Genomic DNA, 18,942 nt, shown 5'->3' with positions numbered 1-18,942 from the left:
CCAGAGGAGGTTCCTTGATCTCAGGGTAGATGCGAGGGGGAGGAGAGGGTTTTTTTTCATTTTCAAGAGTCAGGACTCTGGAGCTTGAGTTCCTGGGTTTATTCAGCCACGGCCTGACCCACGGCGGGGGGTTGTCCACCAAATCCTTCCAGGTGAGGATATAAGCCTCTTGGTTGGGACAGGAGCCTGGTCCACTCTGAAAAATAATATCTTTAACGGCCAGAATAGTCTCAGAATTAAAGGTTCCTTCTGGTGGCCATCCGACCTCATAAGTTGGCCACTCAGAGGCACAAAACGTTTTCCAGGGTCTCCTTCTAACCTCAACTGACAAATTATGGGCCCTAGTTTTAACTTCAGTCCAGTGGTCAAGAGTCAAGCTAAGGGGCGTCGTCACCGTCTGTCCCATCTTAGAACTATAGACAAAGACACAAAGAACAACAACAACAACACACACAACTGAGACCAACAAATCCAGATACCAGCGACCCGTCCGCATCTTCCACAAGCAGGCAAAAGAATCGGACGGCCGCGGAGGAGGAAGCCTCCGCTCTAATAACAGCACCCGGTCTTCTGACTGGGTATAAGAGACTGCCAGGTGTCCCTGGGTCTCCTCACCTCCCAGGGCGTCCCCCAGGGTGGCAGCCTGTGATCCTCCTAGCACATCTGCTGATCACAGTCCCCTGGCCCTTTAAGGCCCTAGAGGACGGCTGCAAATCAGACTGAGCCAAAAGCGCGCGTCCCAGAAACCAGATGCTCAGAACATAAACACTGGCCGGCAAACACTCATTTCAAAGGGGCCTGCTTACCTCCAAGTCAGTTCTCGGGTGTGTGTTGGGGGGCCTTCTATCCCGGACGAGCCCCCAATGTGGGAAAAAACGCCCCCAGGGGGTCCCCACGCTCTGCCCGAATAAGGCGACACCCCAAATCACTCATGAGAAGCGGTCTTGATGCAAACTGCAAGAGGATTTTATTCCAAGCGCGCTGGGGCCCACAGTCGTACACCGCACAGGGGTAGAGGACTGCAGAGCCCCGAATGCAGGAATGGGGTAGTTTTTATAGGGTTTCTAACAAAGCCTGTGTATTAGACCAATCATTATTTAATATCAGGAGCCCCTGCAGGGTGTTAGCCAGTCAGTTTGTGCCACCCCACAGTTTCTAAGCCAATTAGTTTACTTTGCTCAAGCCCCTCATGGACCAATCACTCTCTTATGACTATGACCTTGGTGGTCAGCGTTTGCGCAGGTCCTTGGGTGGGATTAGTAGAGTGTGGTATCAGTCTCCTGTGACCTTGGAGGTCAGCACTTGTGCAATTCCTTAGGTGGGGGTAACAGAGTATGGTATCAGCCTCCTATGACCTTGGTGGTCTGAGGCAGGCTGCTACAGCCTATGGTGTGAGTTATTAAGGCTTACAGTGTAGGCTACTAAGGCTTACAGTGTGGGCTATTAAGGCTTATGGTGCAGGCTATTTACAGAAACTAAATAAGTGGTTTACTTTATTATTTATTTCCCATCCCTGAGGGCTATCTCATGTCCTTTTTACCTAGTTTTATATTAGGAGTGGGCTCTGATACAATGAGAAGAGGGATTCTTTACTTGCTTCTGACAGAGAGTAAAACCTGGAGTTTGAGGTATGCAGGTGGCCCGCTTAAGCTCCCTTTGGAGCGTGATAGTATTTCTGAGCTTCTGAATTCTTGGGCCTTTCAACATCAGTATTTGTAAGTTAAATGAGGCTACATTTGAAGAAGGATATACTGTAATTGGCATATGCCATCCATCCCACCTATCTCTGGGATGTGGTGTGGCATTTCAGTACAGATGATCCTCATATCCAGCAAAATGGCATTTCCATCACTTCAAACCCACATCACACCATTGTGTTGGGGACATTGAAACGTCTCTTTGCTAGATGTCTGGGGTAAGATGCAATTAATTGGCAAGTGAAGTTACCTCAGGAGGTGAGTCATCACACACGTGGCACACATTTTACTTATTTATTTATGAGACATAGAGGATGGTCCTGCTAGGGTCTCTAGCCACTGCAAACAAACTCCAGACACGTGCCCCACCTTCTGCATTTGGGTTTATGTCGGTACTGGGGAATCTAACCTGGATCTTTAGGCTCTACAGGCAAGCACCGTAAGTGCTAAACCGTCTCTCCAGACCCCTGGTTTGTTCCCTATTCCATATAACCATTCCATTTTCTTGCTAGTCTAAGAAAAGTGCCCATTTTCCCACTGTTCTACACAATGGCTCCAATAATTCCCCCAAATGTTCCACTTTCCCTGTTCTATGGAACCATTATATATTTTTCATCCTTGGTGTATTTTCCAAAAGAGCTACTACATATATATTTCCTTCCTGAGTCTGTTTTGAAAGTTTTTTCAGTCTAGTCCAACAGACTACCTAATGTGATGTGAAAGGGAGAGAGAGAGAGAGAGAATTGGCACTCCCAGGAACTGCAGCCACTGCAATTGAACTCCAGACGGTTGTGCCAACTAGTGGGCATGTGCGACCTGTGATGCCCTCAATTGTGTGTTTCTGGCTACGAGGGTTGTGGCGAGTCGAACCTGGGTACTTAGGCTTTGCAGGAAATTGCCTTAACTGCCGAGCCTTCTCTCTAGCTCTGTTTTGCAATTTAACTGAGCAAGAAGCCTGTGTCTGTGTCCGTCCTGCTGGGTCCCACTGAGTTGGAAACTCCAATCCTTGTACATCAATACAAAATTACACATACATAACCGAGTTTGATTTCCAAATAACCACAGAACCAAATGCACATGGTGGCGCATGTGTCTGGATTCCTTGGTAATGGCTGGAGACGCTGACAAACTCATTACCTTCTCGTTCACTCTCACTTTGTCTCAAATGAACAAATAGATAAAGTAGTTTTTAAAGAAGAATAAGTACATCCGGACATCAGGTGTTGGCCTGGTGTCAGTCTCTTTCTATTTTTTTACCATGGTTTTCATTCCCTACCAGTTGTGCCTGATACTCTGAAAAGTGAGGTAAGATACCTCATGTTTTCCCACTACATGGGCTTGCATGCAGCCATATTGATGATATATGAACTAGTGTGTTCAAGCTTTCTTGGCCTTGGATTGGAGCGAGCCTGCTCACTCAAGTTTGGATCTCAAGTACAACAACAGAAAGGCATCTGGTAGGTTAAGGCTTCTAGAATTTCTTATCAAACATCTTAGAATGCAACATTAAGTCTGTTTGGCTGAAGAGATTGCTCAGTGGTTATGGCACTTGCCTGTGAAGTCTAAGGACCCAGGTTCAATTCCCCAGTACAAGCCTAAAGCCAGATGCACAAGGTGGTGCATGTGTCTGGAGCCTGTTTGCAGTCGCTGGAGGCCCTGATGTATCCAACCCCGTCTCTCTTTCTCAAGTAATTTTTTATTATAAAATAATACGTTTTAAAAGTTGACTTATTTATTTGAGAGAGAGGCAGATAGAGAAAGAGAATGGGAATGCTAGGGACTCCAGTCACTGCCACAAACTCCAGATGCATGCACCACTTTGCGAGTCTGCCTTTACATAGGTCCTGGAGAATCCAATCAAATATTTTCCACAACAAACTGCATAATGGATGATGGTGTTTGAGACAAGTTTGTCCCTTTTCAGGATATTTTGAAAGAAAAGTTTATTTCACTCCCTTCTAGGGAATTACTTAACTGAATTATCTAACCATACTTGTTGATTTAATTTTTACTTTATTTATTTAATTATTTAAGAGAGAAAGAAGCCAAGGGCAGGGGGGAGAATGGGTACACCAGGCCCTCAAGCCACCACAAACGAACTCCAGACACATGCACCCCATTTTGAATCTGGCTTACATGGATCCTGGGAAATCGAACCTAGGTCCTTTGGGTTTCCAGGCAAGTGCCTTAACTGCTAAACCATATCTCTAGCGTGTTTTCCTTTTCTTTCTTTCTTTTTTATAAACATGGACTCACGTGCCTCAGAAACCTCAACTCCTGATCTCCTTTGTTAGCGTGCGAGTACTTGGATTATATACCATGCACAATAAATCTGAATTAATTACTAATTTTTTAGACATTTTTATCAGAGATAGAGAGACATAGATGGAGAAAGGGAGAGAGAGAGACAGAGAGAGTGAGTGAGCAAGAGAATTGGCATGCCTGGTCCTACAGCCACTGTAACAGAACTCTGAACCACTGCGATGTGCCATCTTGTGTGCATGTGAGATCTTGCAGGCTTGCATCACATTGTGCATCAGGCTTAGGTGAGACCTGGAGAGTTAAACATGATTCCTTAGGCTTCACAGGCAAACACTCTATCCAGTAAGCCATGTCTCCAGCTCCCTATAAATTTTCAAAATGCACAAAGGCAAAACATTAATTAATGAATCTGCGAACATTACTGTGTATTTATATCTCATGGGCAATCACATCTTTTTTTAAATCCACAAAATTGATTTAGAGATGTATCTATTCATATTATTTATTAAAATGAAAAGCATGGTTAAAACATAGGGCTTTAAACATTATTTTCATTAATTCAACCAGATGCCCAAATATGTTATCTGAAAATGCTATGAAATCCTCATGAAAACTTTTCTTTTTCCCTAGGATCCACATAAAAGCAGATGCAGGAGGTGGCCACATTTGTCTGGAGTTTGTTTGCAGTGGTTAGAGGCCCTGGTGCACCCATTATATCTCTCTCTATTTGCCTCTTTCTCTCTCTGTCTCTGATAAATAAATAAAAATAAAACAAAATGAAAGCATATACACATGCTTACTGTACATCTGTATAAGGACAATGAATTGGATTCCTTTTCCATAACTGACATATAGAAGACACTAAGTAAAAGTGATGAAAGAGGGAGCCGGAGATACGGCTCAGCCGTTAAGCCACTTGACTGCAAAGACTAATGACTCGGGTTTAATTCCCTAGTATCCAGATAAAGCCAGATGCACAAGGTGGTGCATGTGTCTGGAGTTGGTTTTCAATTGCTAGGGGCTCTCTTGCACCCATTTCTGCTCTTTCATCCTCTTTCTCTCCTTGCAAACAAATAAGTAATAATTGATGGATGAGCTGGGCATGGTGGCATAGGAAGCAGTAGGGTCCCTATGAGTTTGAGGCCAGCCTGAGACTACATAGTGAATTCCAGGTCAGCCTGGGCTCGAGTGAGAGGTTACCTTAACTCATTATCCTCTATGCCTCCTAAAACAAACGGATGAGAATTCCGGGGAGATACTTCAGTGTTAAGAGGTGGTGCTTGATTGCAAATCCTGCAGGTCTGGGTTTCAATTCCCTGCTTCCCATGTAAACCCTGCCCCCAAACCCACAAAGAACCAAATGAATAAATAAATAAATGGACTGGAGAGATTGGTCACTGGTTAAAGGTACATGTTTTTGAAGTCAGATGGCCTGGATTTGATTTCCCCGAACCCACATAAAGCCAGACGCCCAAGGTGGTACACGCATCTGGAGTTTGTTGGCAGTGGCTGGAGGCCCTGGATCACCGATTCTCTCTCTCCCTGCTTCCAATTAAATAATTAAAAATAATATGATAAACTTTTTATTACAGAGAGAGAGAGAGAGAGAGAGAGAGAGAGAGAGAGAGGGAGAGAGAGAGAGATTGGTACAACAGGGCCTCCAGCCACTGCCCTGGAATTCCAGATGCGTGCACGACCTTGTGTGCTTGGGTCACCTTGTGTGTCTGTGCATCTACCTTAGGTGGAATCTGGAGACTCAAACGCGGCTCCTTAGGCTTTTCAGGACCCATGGAAGCCAGATGCACAAGGTGGTCCACACCTCTGGAGTTCGTTTGCAGTGGCTAAGGCCCTGGCATGTTCATTTTCTCTCTCTCTCTCTCAATCTCTCTCTCTCTCTCTTCTCCATCTTTCTTTCAAATAAACAAATAAATAAAAAGTACAGCATGGGTCTGTATTTGGATACCCATCCTGAATTTGAAACTCAGTACTCCAAAAATACATAAAGTTTCAGGCCAGGCACAGTGCTGCTCACCACTGTCATCCCAGCACATGGGAGGTGGATGCAGGAGGTCAAGGACCCTGGCTATGTAGCAAGTTTGAAGCTAGCCCGGGTTACGGGAGACCCAGCCTCCCCTACCCTTCAACAAACAGAAAGTAATGTCAACTTTACAAATCTCCTATAAATAACATTAGGTAGAAACAAACACATATTGGAAATAGGAGATGGGGACTGCAGGGAAGGCTGAGAGGTTAAGGCACTTTCCTGGGTGACTCATGTTTTGTCCCCATACCCACGTAAAGCCAGATGAACAAGGTGGCACATGTACCTGAAGATTGTTTGCAGTGCCTGGGGGCCCTGGTGCTCCCATTCTCTCTCCTCTCTCCTCTCTCTCTCTCTCTCTCTCTCTCTCTCTCTCTCTAAGTATATAAAATATTTAAAAAATAGGAAATGGTTTAAGGGAATGGTTTTCATCACCAGTTTCAGGCGTGGAACCTTTATACAATTATAAATGTCCACAGGCACAATTTTATCTAAATATGTGCCCAGAACATGATATAGATTGAAGTTTAACTGCACGGTGCATTATTGTCCATATATTCAGATGTATATTCTATCATTTTCCTGTTTTGATGCTGGTCATGGATCCAGCACATTAAGCTTACACCCCTTAGAACCGTATAAAGGATATCTATATTCTCTTTAGACAGTATGCATGATTAAATCTTCTAAGATAAAATTTTCAAATAAAAGCATTCTATGCAAAGAACGCTTTTTAGATGAACTTGCCGGCCCCAGGTTCAATTCCCAGCACCCTCCAACCACAGCAAAAATAAATATATAAATAAAAATAAATAAATAAGCAAAAGAAATAAATAAATGGATAAATAAATCTAAATAAATGGGTAAATGAAATTTTTTAAAGAGAGAGACTATTGTAACTCAATGTTTGTTCATTGAAAGTAAACTTATTTTATGTTGCTATCTCACCAGTGCAGGAGGAGGATGGCTTCCCCTTTTGGCACAGCTCTGTGGGCCTCAAAATTGAAAGATATGACTCTCCAAAAAAAGAAAGCCACACAAAATGTTTCCCAATTCAGGCTTTCCCAGAGATGGCTCGATTTTCATCCCAGTAAATCTAATTTTCCATTTCCAGTAAATACAGGGGCCACATGCATGTTCACAAAGGGTGGCATATTATTATAACTATAGTTTCTCATACACACTGATCATTTCTTTTGTTTTGTTGTTCTTTTTGTGTTGTTCTTCTTAGTTAACCCCTCATGTAGCCCAGGCTGGCCTCCAACTTACTATGAAGCTGAAGCTAGCCCTTCAACTCCTCATACTTCTGCCCCTACTTCTTTGTTTGTTTGTTTGTTTTTTGTTTTTCAAGGTAGCATCCCAATCTACTCTGGGCTGACCTGGAACTCACTATGTAGTCCCAGGGTGACCTCCAACTCATAGTAAACGACCTACCTTTGCCTCCCAAGTGCTGGGATTAAAGGTGTGGACCACGATGCCTGGCTCATGTCCCTACTTCTTAAGTGCTGGAAAGACAAGCATATGCCAACTATGCCCAGTCTCACAGAATTTAATCTAATTTATAAGGTTATCTCTTTGTTTCAATCCCTCAAGCATCTCAGTCTCAAACTTCACGTTTAACTTTAAGTCCTGTCCCTGGTGTAGATCAGCTAACACATTCACTATTGCCATTGTCCAGGGTTTGGTGGCCTGAACACCACACTATGAATGCTGGACTCTAAGACTTTGGCAACAAAGGGCACTACATAGAGCAATTCCTGTCGTCCTTATCATAAGCTTCTAGTGGCAAAATTTCACATCCAAGTCAGTGTGTAAGGTGGGTTTGTTTTTAGCTAATGTGATCATTCCTAGCCAATGTCCCAAGTTCTTTATCAAAGAACAATATGTGAAATTGGCCAGAGGTTTATCAGTGGACAAGAACACTTTCAGATTTCTGCAGGACTCATTAGGAACCAGCTTCTTAAACTCCAGGTTCTTCAATATGCTAAGAAAGTTTGAATACAGGCTGTGAAAGTTTGACAATCTTCATAAGTAGATATGGTGAAATTCAAGTCTTAACTTCTTCCTTCATGGTCCATTTTAGCGATTTAAACAACTGTGTCATTTTTGACTGTGAGTTTGTTAAAAAATAAAAGACATTTTCTCTTGAATATTTCAGGGGGCTCTACTATTCTCTCAGTTTGATTTGTGGCTACAAGCAATGCATCAATATTTGTAGTATTTATAGAAAGTGGCACACATATCTTATAGCTGACTCCTGTTGGTTGGGAGACTGAAACTGTTGTAGCAACAGTGGTGGTTGTTGATGTGGCAACACCAGTGTGAACCTGACCAGCAAGTGGAGCTTTTGCTGGAACCTGGGCCTAGCCTGGGCCTGAGGCAGTGCAATACTTCCAGGGGTTGTGATAGAGCCTTGTATTTTCACAGGAGGATCTTTAGACTGCTGTCCTTTCTCAATATACTCCTGTAATGATGTAGAAACTGCATAAAGTGACTGATGGAAGCCAAGTGCTGACAATATTGGGGATAGTCCTTCAATCTATTTGTAAATCTATCAAGTGCAGCAATCCCAAAAGAATACATTTTGGATCCAAAAGGCTTGTTTCAGGCTTCACGAACATTTCACAGGGCCACACTCAATGCCATGTAAGTGACCAGTCCTTTTTCAATTATATACAACCAAATAGGAAGGCTGTTATTTTAATTCTTTATAAGGGTACTGGGGAAAACCCATTCTCTTCAAACAAGTTTCTTAGTATACAGTTAAACACTTCTCATTCCCATGTCATGGTAGAATCTTAGGCTTTCAGTAGCATTTATAATACATCATCAGCAGACACAGTTGGGTGTGGTGGGTGAGTATAGATTCCCTGGGAAACAGCTGTTTGCTTCTTCATCTATCTCTTTACAAAGTGCTGATTTGCCTCTAGCCACACCTGAGACAAGTCCGAATGTTTCATCTTAGTCTGCTGGAATATAGGCTGGTCGATTCCAGTGGTGCCCAGCTTCCTTTGTACAACAGGACCGTTATTCATTACAGGAAGTCCAAGGGCCCCAGTGACACTGAATGCAGTTGTTTGATTTGGCTTAAAAGAAGTGGAAATGTTTTTGCTGCTGACTGAGGGGCACTGAACGCAGAACCCAAATTTGGAGGGAAATCATGCATAGTCTGGGTGTGAGGGGTAGCCAAACCAGCTGTATTTAGAGATGCCATTCCAGCGAGAGGATAAATCTAAACAGGAGACATGGCATCTTAGCTGCTAGCACTAGGAAGGCAACCATTGGGCATAACTCCAGGAGGTGGCTGACTGGTTTATCCATGACATTGTGACAATTGTGTACCAAGGTGAGGATGATCTCTGATAACTCCTGACAAACACTTCCTGCACAAGCCTGTAGAGATGATAACATTGTTGCCAGAGTTTCAGTAGGAAGTTGAGCACTTTGGGGCTGATCTTTCTCTGGGGCAATTCCATCCAAAATAGAAGGCCACCTTCTCTTTAAAAAAAATCATGCATGCTTGGATAAAAGGCTCCCTGCACTCTCTTATTTTGTCTGTGAGCCACTTGTAAAGTATGAGGTATTCGTGATGTGAAGCCAGTGCAGTGAGCAAACGGAGTGCCATTTAGCAGCATTGACAAGGCCTTTAAGTCTTGGGCCACGTGAGGTATTCAAGACAACTTGGGCTGGTCATACTGCTCCCCTCTGAAATACCATTCTGCTATTGCATGCATGAAAAGTAGGCAAATTGTTGGAGACTGTCCCTGCCCATGACATGCAGAGTGCAAAATAATGGCACAGTCAGGATGGTTTAAAGGAAAATTGGCACCAAAGTGGAGATGAGTTCATGGTGTAAGGTGTGCCAAGAGGTTTTGATTTGTAATAATGCCAATACCCATATGTCTGGACAGTGTTTGATAGGGAAGCTGAAGAGCTGCTTAATTTGCTCATAGTGTCCAAACTCTGCAATCATCAGCAGAGACTCAATCAAACCCAAGCTCTTGCATGTGGCAGCTTCTCGATCATCATCTTCTGGTGATAGTTTCAGAATGGCAGTGGCAACAGCATGACATGGACAGTCAGCAAAACAGAAGATCTCTGGATTTATTAGGGAATGGGTAATGAAGGAGAACTGGCCTTCGGGTTTTTCCAAGGTCTGCATATGAAGTCCACTGAGAATATTTCCATGCCCAAACCTTACCATGCCAATGCCAAACACTACCTTATGAAGTCCTTTACTATCATGAATTTGAAATCCAGGATGGTCCAGTTCAAAAGTTACTTCCTTGAAATTCAAACTAGTGTTCAGGTCTTTAATGATATCAATCAGGACTTTGGCATTCCATGTGTGCGCCTGTGTTCCATCAATTTTATCTTTCCCATAACTCCCGATCCCACTGCCAGAAGTAGAGATACTCTGTAATGGAACACCATCTGTTCATTGTGAAGGAGCTTGAGCCATCATTCCCAAAACCCGGGTGTCCCGAGCAGCTGTCAACACCCCGACACCGAAGTGCATGATCATATTCCAACATTCTTCAGTACTCAAACAAAAGCCATAGCCTACATCTTGCATGGAATCAGTGAAAAATTTCTCCATCACGTTTTAGTTACCCCTCCAGAATCAGGCAAGATCCTGACCATCAGAATGGCCCATTTTTCAGGGTATAAAAGTGGTGCAAGCACCACCGGGCAATGTTCTATGGGAATATCTCTGTGTGGCTCTGTAAGAAGAGCATCTATCTGTTCCTGTGCAACTCCACAGGCTCCCTTCTTCCCAAGGAGGAGAAGGGAGAGGAGGAAGTACAGCACCTCTATTGCTGTATCTTGGAAGCCTCTTTCTTGACTTCCACTGACATCTGTGTCAATGTAAGAATGCAGAAGGTCGAGAAACTTCTCTTTGATAAACTGGGCAGCAGAACCTCTGAGATCTGAGCTGGAAGAATTCAAGATGGCATGACCAAAACTTGCCTCTTGTCCTTTGCTTAATGTGAGAACTTTACTCAGCTGGGCAAGTAAGTGGGGCATAGGCTTTAAACTCTTCTGGTAGGGCCATGGATTATCAATGGCATATGACAATGTCGAGATAAAATTTCACTTTGTAATTGAAGCACACTCCTGAATCGGAAACTTGAGTCTGATGGGAATCTTTGCCACTGCTTTTATGATCACCACTTAAATCCACATGTGAAAATAGGCAGCACAATAAATGCCTGTCTGCCTCAGGACTGTGCTGACTCACAATATGCTGTCTTTCTGCTGGTTGGCTTTGTAGTTTTTCATGGTTAAATTGTCCATCAGTTATCTTATTTGAGACAAGGCCAGTGAGAGTGAGTGATGATTCATTGCTGGTTAGGGCTGAAGCTGGCAGCTGAGTACAAAATCAACATTATTCTCATTTGGTCACCTCAAAGGCAGCTGAATTCCTTTGCTTTGTAATTAGGCTGTATCTGATATCTTCATCATGTCTTCAGTTCTTTTGCAGGTGTCTTATTGTGTTCTGAAACATGGGCCCTGGCCTCAGAGGCCTTCAACTAATGGAGGCTGGTCATTCCCTCCAAGAAAAAATAAATATGGAAGAGAGTTTGCAACACCTTGTCATCCTGTGCAGAAACTACTTTGAGTTAGAATAAAGCACCTCTCCTCTACTGTCCTTTGTGATTTGGAATAGAACCGACCTGGAGAATGAGTGAGCTCCCCTTGGAAACATTCCCATCCCCTGTGATTACGTTAGCAAGCAACACCAGCTTACCCCAGCTGCAAGCCAGCCAGGCGCAAGCTCAAGTGTGTGCAATATATATATATTTTTTTTTGAGGTGGGGTCTACCTCTAGCCAAGGCTGACCTGAAAAGTACTATGTAGTCCCAGGGTGGCCTTGAGCTCATGGTGATCCTCCTACCTCAGCCTCCCTAGTGGTGAGGTTAACGGTGTGCACCACCACGCGTGGCTCAAGTTGTACAATTTTATATGCATACAAATTCAATAAATTATTAACAGTAACAAAAGTTAACTTATTTATTAATTGCATCTTTGTCCTACACAGTTCTGCAAGTAGACTTCTTTTCTGGATTTTTTTGTTTTTGGTTTTTCGAGGTAGAGTCTCACTCTAGCCCAGGCTGACCTAGAATTCACTATGGAGTGTCAGGGTGGCCTCGAACTCACGGCGATCGTCCTACCTCTGCCTCCCGAGTGCTGGGATTAAAGGCGTGCGCCACCACGCCCGGCCTTTTGTGTTTTTTAAAAAAGTTTTCATTTATTTATGATTGACAGAGTGAAGGAGGAAGAGAATGGACGCCACAATGCCTGTAGGCATTCAAAAGAAAAATACCATAGGCATGGTCTACCTTGTGCATGTGGCTGCTGTGGGACCTGGACAGTGGAGCCTGGGTCCTTGGTGTGTACAAGCAGGCACCTTAACCATTGAACCATCTCTCGGCCCTCTTTGTTTTTAATTTTAAATTTGTTTTTAATATAGCTTTATCTGATTTGCTTGCATTTGATTTGTTTTATTCTGCTTGTGCCCTTTGTTTTCATTGGATTTACTTTTATCTTCTTAATTGAATCATCATTGAATTTTACGTACCTGAGATATCGTATCCTTATTTGTGGCTATGGAAAGGTCTGTCTATATGTTTTGACAGAAATGATGTAATTCCCCGCGTTTTCTGTGTCTGCGTTCTGGACTAAGCTAAGCGAGCTTCCTGCGACTCTCGGGGTTCAGCGGGCAGGCTGCTCACTGAATTCCTAGGCTGACGTCACGGAAGCTGTAATTACCAACTTCGGTCAGCGGGTGGCGCCAGTGCTTCCCCCGCGTCCCTGTGCACGTGCTCTCCGCCCTCCGCCTTCTAGACGGTTCTCACCTCCGGTGTGAACGTCTCCCGGTGAGAACGGAGAGCTGCGGGAGCGGAGGCGTCGCCCAGCGTCCACGACCAGGGGGCTTCGGGGAGCGCGGTGCGCGGGGGCTTCTGTCGTCCCGGCTGAAAAGAGGCGCTTGCTGGGGACCCGTGAGTGCAGGGCGGCCGTGGAGAACGCAGCAGGTATTCACTCCTCCTGAAAATTCACACTTCCCCACGTGCGTGCATGCTGGCCTCTTGCTTAGAAGCTGTACGCGATGCCTTGTGTCCCCTTCCTGTCACCTCAATGACCAAATATACTTGCTAGCCGCTTTATGTGAATACTTTCTACCTATTTTCTGAGCCTTCGCCTCAGGCGTCCGTATGAAGTGGTTGGTGCACGTGGACACAGCCTACAGCGACATTTTCAACAACACACGAAAATCATGCCGAGAATGGAACTCAGTGCAGTGCACAGGAGACTTTGCCCAGCTGGGCCAAGGCTGAGCGTTTGAATTTCACATCATGAGGTGCACTGGGATCAAGTCACATTTGCTTTAATAAAAGGGCAACGGGTACTTTGAGCATGGTGACAAAGTGCAAGAAAAGTCAAAATTTTACCCAAAAAAATAGTGAAAGGGAAAATATTGTTTTAATTTCATTAAAAAACACATGTTTAAGAAAATATTTCCACTGACTTAAAGTACTTTTTAAAAGTTACATGGATAATGCCTTTTAAATTGAGCATAATCCCAACTAAATTTCAAAATAGATCATTTTTATCATTATGAATTTTTTGCTATTGTTGCTATTGATGAAAAATTGTAAGATACAAATCTTGCTAAATAAATGTGAAGTGACTCCTGTCTGACCTATACCAAAATCGGTTTGCAGAAGTGTAGTTTTTGAATACACTGTGACATTCTTCTTTAGAAAACATGTCCTGTTGGTGAAATGGTTCATAGAGTGCACATCAGAGACAATTCCATAAGTTATAATATACATGGAAAAGAGCCAAGCCTTTGTGTGTGTGTGTGTATGTATGTATGTAAGTAAATGTATATTTTATATATATATATATATATATATATATATATACACATACACATTTATACATGTATATATGTGTATATATATGTATATATATATATATGTATAATTTGGGAACTGAAATAATTACACAATGATATATTCTTTCACAAGTATGCTATTTAAAGGTATATGATATACACACTATTAAAAATGTTTACCAGTGCAGTTAAATGCCAAGATAACACTCTTTATTGATTGTGGCAGATTTTGAGCAGTGTTCAAATAATGCTATATTTGGGTGTTAATTTCCTATTTAAAATGTATTTCCATATAGATTTTTGTTGATAGTTTCCCTTAAATGACTGCATTAAGAGAACTTTTCAACCTTATTTATTTATTTTCAGGGGTAGAGATTGGGGGAGGGTCAAAGAAAGAGAGAGAGTGGACACTACAGCACCTCTTGCCACTGTAAATGTACTCCAGATCTAAGAGCCACTGTGTGAACATGGATTTACAATGCACACTGGGGAATTGAACCTGGGCCTTTGCTGCTGGCCTCTGTATCTCTGCTTATGGACATGGTAGCCAATAGGTTGCTGCCCTCCTTGTTCTCGCCTCTGATTGTGGTGGTGTTCATGCTGCTGACCTCTGTTTCTGATGATGGACCTGCTGTCTTGTGACTTCCTACTCATGGTTCTTGTGGCCATGTGCCTCTGCTCTGCATGCCAGCCGATGGTCATAGAGGTGATCTTGCTCCTGCCCTCTGTATCTCTGCTGATGTCTGTAGTTCCGGATGTGCTGTTCCTCTCTGTGTGCCTGCTCAAGGTCAAGGTGGGCATATGCATCTGTCCTAGGTGACCCTGCTGGTATTCATGGTGGTAGGCATGCTGTCGCTCTTTGTGTTCCTGCAGATGACCAGGATGGAGGTCACGGTTCTGCAGATGGTTATGGTGCATCTCATGCTGCTGTCATGGGCATTACTTTTGGTGGAAGTGGTGGTATTCATGTAGGTGCCCTCCCTCTCTGCTGGTGGTCGCAGTGCTCATCATGCTGCCACCATCTGTGTTACTGGAGATCGTCATACTGTGCCTACTGGGTGTCTGTTGATGGTTGTGGTGATGGTCATCCTGGTGCCCTGTGAGGTTACCTTGATGGCCATGGTGCTTGTCATGCTGCTGTCCTGCTGATTGTTTTGGTGATAACCATGTGTCTTCCCTCAGTGTTCCTCCTGATGGTTGCAGTGGTGATCATACTGCAGCCCTCTGTGTTCCTGCTGTTGCTCGTAGCAATAATCATTCTGCTGCCTTCTGTATCTCTGCTGATTGTCATGGTCATTCTGTCATCCTCTGCTTTCCTGCTGATGGTGGTGATGGTCATGATGCTGTGTTAGCTCTTCCTGCTGAGGTGCTGGTTCTTTCGTGTGTCCTCTGTATCCCTGCTAACGGTCTCAGTGTAGGTGCTGCTGGTGCCTAGTGTGTCTCCTTTGATGGTTGTGAAGCTGGTCACTGGGCCACACTTTGTGTCTCTGTGGGGGGTCCTGGTGGTGCTCATGCTGCTGCCCTGTTTTCATCCTGATGGTTACTGTGGAGATGTTGCTGCTGCCTTCTGTGTCTCTGCTTATGGTCACTGGTAATTGTCATGCTGCTCAACTCTCGGTTTCTGTTTATGGGTGCTGAGGTGGCGGTGTTGCTGCCCTGGTTTACTGGTGGTGGTTGCTGTGGAGACATGTTGCTGTGTCTCCATCGATGTTCACATTGTTAGATATGCTACCACCCCTCCGTTTTCCAGCTGACAGTCTGTGTTAAAAAGGCCATTGATCCCTGATCCTTCTGATGGTCATGATGGTGGCCATTCTGCTTCTCACTCGATGTTCTTGCTGAAGTTAGTGGTGGTGATGATGTGCCGCCAAGTGTGTGTGCACTGTTGAGCATGGGCGTGTTCCTGTGGTTGTCCTGTGTGTCTGTTGATGGTCACGGAGATGGTCATGCGTCTGCTGTCTGTGCACAACTCTTTAACTCTCTCTCAGTGATGGTCATGATGTTGCCCCGTGTGTCCATCCTGTTGGTCATGGTGGTTATCTTGCTGCTCTGTGTGTGTCTGGTGATTGTACTTGTGATGGTCTTGTGTCTTACTTCTGTGTTCCTCCTGATAGTCTTCCTGGTGATCAGGCTTCTGTTCTCTGTGTCTTTGCTAATAGTTGTGGCATTGGTCATCTTATTTCCACTCAAGAGATTATGGTCGGCTAAGCTTTGACTTTCTGTTTTTGTCTGTCTGCAAAATTTGGGGCAGCATTTCTCATGTGGCATCAATTCTGTGAAGGGTTAAGGAGAGTGGATATTCAGCTTGCATTTGTTTTTCAGGATGAGATTTGGAAGTTTTTGAGCTCTTTTTATATCAGACAGAGAACTGTATATTCACATTCATGATATTTGTGTTAAATCACTGTTTTTCATTCTCCAACCTCTTGAGATACTCTTTATTTTCTTTTATTTTGTGTGTGGGGGGGCATGTTTGTGTATATTTCAGGTGTGTATGCAGATGGAGGCGTCCTGTAAGTACATGTGTGGAAGTCATAGGAGAACATCCGGTGTCCTCCCTTGTTGTGCTTCCACTTTTCCTTCCGTAGGACGGGCTCTGTCAGTGAAACTTGTGCTGCTAATTTCACTCAAGATGGCTGATGATAAAATCCCAGAAATTCTCCTGTCTTCAGCACACTTGAGCCTGTTGTTACAGACATCCTAGACCTTGCCAGGCATTTTACATGAGTGCTGAGGATCCAACTGAGATACCCATTCGTTGTCAGCCAGTGGTCTTACCCACTGAGACACAACTAAGGCCCCAAGACATTTTACTTGCACATTTCCAGGATTACCATGCAGTAGTTAGTAATCTAAGGAAAATTAAAGTTTTCTATACTTTGTAAGTTCATTTGGATATAATTGAATCTTTTATTCTTATACAGTTTTCCATGTAAACTTCGATTTGCAAAAACACAAACACCCCCCCACACACACACACACATGTTTTAAGCATAATCACCACAGGAAATATAAAACCCACATAGTTCTGCCCAATCAGGTTTTCCCTCTTGACCAAGATATGCATGGTTTTTTTTGCTAGCCTGTGTATGGATGCATTACTTTGTTTTTATTTTGAAATTATTTGTTCATGGAATGAAGTTAGGAGATTACTGATAGGGGCATTTATAAGGTGTTTCAGAGAACACCTGTTTCCCTTTTTTCTTGTCTGTTTTATGCTAATTTTCTCAGTATGAGTGTACGAGTTTTGTGTGTCCCCGCTCTCTGTTGTTATGAAGATGTTTTTAAATGATAGCCCATTTGCTAGGTTTGTCACTCATATCTGTGTCATTGTAGCTTGCATGAATATACTAAGTCAGACTTCTTTCAAACTTGGCAATACAAGCAGACAGAAAAAAAATAGATCACAGGTGTGAAGCTAGTCTTTCTTTGTATTTGTGTTTTGTATTTGTGCTAATTTTTGATGAGACAATGGTTTGTGGTTGAAATTACACAGAATTTATCAGAGAGACTGGCTTCTTTCTTCCTCCATTAATACATTTTTCTTTCTGTTGCAAGAGAAGTTACATACCTGGAGGGGTGAAATGATTTGTTGAGATATAGCTAGTTCATGTCATCAAAACTAGAGGTGAGCTCCTTCTGAAACCGAGCCTTATGCCTTGGTATTTGTATTTTGTTCCTGGTTCTCACTGACATGCAGAGTGTAAGCCCTTGGATATATTTGTTAAGCTGTCGGCCTACTTGCTGAATCCCTTCACATGGCTGGGTCCTGAGTTCTCATTTTCATGCCCCTGGAAGCTACAGCTAGAGGAAACTTGAGGCTCTTTGTCATCTACACAAAGACTTGTTTCTGCCTCCTTCTTTGATGTGAGATACTCCTTGTGAAGTGAGAGTATCAATAATGGTTCCTATCACAAGGACTCTTACCAAATGAGGGGTATTGATGTAATAAAAATAATTTCAAAACTGTCTGTGATATTCTTCCAACTTTCTCCAGCCTAAGTTTAGGAATAACTTATGTGGTGTTTTATTATACAAAGGAGATATTTCCACAAACTCTGTTTTAAAACTTTTTCATCATTTGAAAGTGCTTTGGCTCATTCCCAGTTAAACTAAAGCATACTAAGATGTTAAACCATTTTATATCAGGTATGGTGTCTCATGATCATAATCTCAGCACTTGATGGATTTAGGCAAATGATGAGGAAGCAATGGCCAGTTTGATCTATAAAGGGAGTCTGATGCCTGTCTCAAAACAACATAAAAATATTAAAGCATTTTTAGTGAATGTTCTGTGTTCTGATAATTCTGCCTAAACTTACACATGTAAGAAGTAAGACAGAGATGTCTCTTGCACCCTTTACCCATTTTAAGACAGTTGAAACATCTTACAGTTCTATAAAGAAAAAAAAGTATTTCAGGGCAAAGTATTAACATAGTTCCTGTCTAATTATGTATGTTCCGTTCCAGGCATTTTTGTCTGTGCACTGTATGCCTCTTTTATCTGGGTGTCCATATTTTCCCATAGATTTGGGAAGTTTTCATCCATCCTTTTATTAAAAATACTTTCTATAATATTGACTTGAAGTTCTCCTCCTTGTATGCCCATGATTCGAACTTTGTTCTTTTGAAAATTTCTCTGCGTCCCTCTCATGTTCTGTTCATATGATTTTTAGACTTCTCTTGGTTATTACTAGTTGATCTGATTCCTCTTCCCTATCTTCAAGGCCTGATAATCCCTGTTCTATTTGACCCATTATATAGGTGAGGATTTTCATGGGTATTTTTGTTAGACTAGCTGTGTTTCTCATTTCCAGGTTTATTTCAATTTCCTTATTTTCTTTAGGTCACATTCTCTGTTTTCAATTCAGGTACACATCTTGGTGTGATGTGTGGTGTGTGGTCTCTTAGAGTTCATCTAGGTGTTTAGTTTTGTCACCTTTGAAGTGATTCACAAAGTCATTTATGTGTTAATCTGTGTCTCCTTTGTAATCATTGTAAATATTTATCATTCTTTTGAACTTTGTCTGGATTTTCCT

At 42.9% G+C, this 18,942-nt stretch overlaps 1 pseudogene; it reads right to left on the bottom strand.

The window, feature by feature from the left end:
* Positions 1-7,554: 7,554 nt before the first annotated feature.
* LOC123456639 lies at positions 7,555-11,346 on the bottom strand (annotated as a pseudogene).
* Between the last annotated feature and the right edge of the window lie 7,596 nt (positions 11,347-18,942).

Source organism: Jaculus jaculus, chromosome X, assembly GCF_020740685.1.
Source record: "Jaculus jaculus isolate mJacJac1 chromosome X, mJacJac1.mat.Y.cur, whole genome shotgun sequence".
In the NCBI taxonomy this organism is placed as follows: Eukaryota; Metazoa; Chordata; class Mammalia; order Rodentia; family Dipodidae; genus Jaculus; species Jaculus jaculus.
Note: the sequence above shows the minus strand (reverse complement) of the source record. Positions and strands in the feature narration are given on the sequence as shown.